The sequence below is a fragment of the Saccostrea cucullata genome, unplaced genomic scaffold (assembly GCF_032062105.1).
Source record: "Saccostrea cucullata isolate Sc308-1 unplaced genomic scaffold, CSIRO_AGI_Scuc_v1 ctg1181, whole genome shotgun sequence".
Taxonomy (NCBI): Eukaryota; Metazoa; Mollusca; class Bivalvia; order Ostreida; family Ostreidae; genus Saccostrea; species Saccostrea cuccullata.
This window is the reverse complement of record NW_026925902.1, coordinates 91,828-94,027: the sequence shown is the minus strand read 5'-3', so window position 1 is coordinate 94,027 and position 2,200 is coordinate 91,828. Positions and strand designations below refer to the sequence as shown.

At 29.7% G+C, this 2,200-nt stretch overlaps 1 long non-coding RNA gene across 1 annotated transcript; it reads right to left on the bottom strand.

Moving 5' to 3' along the window:
- Positions 1–743: 743 nt before the first annotated feature.
- LOC134269965 (uncharacterized) lies at positions 744–1,592 on the bottom strand. The gene is made up of 3 exons (XR_009992692.1): positions 1,494–1,592; positions 1,178–1,287; positions 744–936 (listed from the first exon to the last, which is right to left on the bottom strand). It is a non-coding gene; the product is annotated as an uncharacterized LOC134269965 (long non-coding RNA).
- Between the last annotated feature and the right edge of the window lie 608 nt (positions 1,593–2,200).

Below are 2,200 nucleotides of genomic sequence, written 5' to 3'. Positions count from 1 at the left end.
TTGTTTCAATGTCAAATATCAACATTGAACAAAAGTGAACATTGGTTGAAATTAGGTTGAGATTTGGTTGAAATTTTTCTGTTGTACAAACATTGATATTTGGTTGAAATCACGTTGAATTCATATTATACATTTATTGACTGAGTTCAAGGGCAACATGCGTTTTGTTGGACACAAGAATCAAACTGTCTGCTTCAGGGCATTAGGCAGAAGGCAGACAGTTTGGTTCAAGTGTCCGACAAAACGAATTTTGCCTGAGAACTCTTTCAATAAATGTTTGTTATACCTTTCATTTTATTTTGTATTTTTTGACATAAATGTATTTTGTACTATATTCCGTAATATAACATCAGATCTGTCACTGTTTAACACCAACGAATGAAAATGAGATTAAGCTCCGCCCATTCTGTGACGTAAGCGGTCCAACATCTCTCCGAGCGGTCCAACATCTCACTCAGCGGTCCAACATCGATTTTTTTATGCCCGCTCAGCAAAACATTAAAAATGTTAGACTTTTTTCTGTATAGATTTGTATAGGAACACATTTTTAAAGGTATAACAATACATTTTGCTTTATAAACAAATACATTTCAAATTCTAATAAAAATTTTTATTCAAGTTCAATAATATTTATATAAGTTGTAATTCAGTGATCTGATCATTTGATGATTGTGAGAGAATTTATTTTATATGTATTTTAAAGACAAACACAAATTCGGATTCAATCACTGAATCTCAAAAATCATTGCTTGACAAAATTTATATTCCTAGTGAAAAGTGGGTCACAGTAATCACATCCAGGTCCTTCAAAGTACGCGTCTGCCTTACACTTCTAAATTCCACAAAGTGGCGGATCCATTGATTTTAATCACGCATATAGTTAAGTTCCACGAATGAAAGAAATGAACAGGAAAATCCACCCCCTAAAGCTAAAGCCTATTGATAAAAGAAATAAAGATGTTAAAGCCATTTGTTCGATAAAATGTACGTAAAACGTTATTTCAAACTATAAAAATAAATATTCATGAATGATTTAAAAAATCAGACAAAGGAATATATTCCGTTACTTGGATTTAATTAACATGATTAAAAGAATTATAGTTGACTTTATATTAAAATTCGTAGAATTATTACTAAAGAAAAATGTAATAGACATACATATACAAAGTGTACTTACAAAATGTTGCATTCCTTTGTATAATTTTCACAGGCGAAGAATCTGATGCAATCAAGGCTGACTATACAATCAATTCCCTGCACCACTGGTTGATTGAACCTTACGACGAACTACATTTAGTTAAATTGTATAATATATTAGTATACTAGCTTATATTTCATAACCAAATGAATATGAACAAAACACATTAATACACGAACCGAGGATGTGCATTTCACGCAGATTTCAAATATACTTATAAAACAAGAATTAAATGATAAACAGACACTAAAAAAAACTTAATTTCTTAAATTCATGAAAAGGAAATAATACTTACTGAGCAGAAGTTGATATTCCAGCCTAAATCCTTGTGTGTATAGCTTGAAAAACACATGAATTATGAACAGCAAAGAAACACGCACTTCTTGTCCATCAGTTGAATTCAAATGTTGACCTAGATAAGCTGCAAACACCAAGAAAATTGCATAACAAGGTTATCCTGACACTGAAACTGACCAACTAAGCGAGAGGCACTCCTTATCTGATATCTCGAAGGTTTTGGGGGAGTGGATCTTAAGTAATGCAACTTGACCGGGGTTAATTGTCAGTGTGAAAATTTTTATGTGTTTATTTGAATTTTTTTTTTATATTTTGTGAAAAGAAAGATTATAGAATTAATACACACAACAAAAAGCACAATCTAATGAAATAAGACTTCTTAGATTTTTATATAATTCGGAATAATTATTTTTATTAATTCTATAGTAACATGGGATTACAGTGAGATGTTGGATAAAGATGTTATTATTTATTAAAAGCTTATATTTAACATATTTAATAAATATGTCAAAAAAAAATAGCATTCACAATTTATTTAAAAAAAAAATCTTTTTTGAAACATAATTATGATGAAGTGTTAAATGTAGATGCCATGCTTTATATAAACTCATATTTAAAATTCTACATGTACACTGTACTAGCTAATGGCACAACTCTTTTGAGTAAATCAATTCATAACGCATGTGTTTCATTTATTAAGTATAA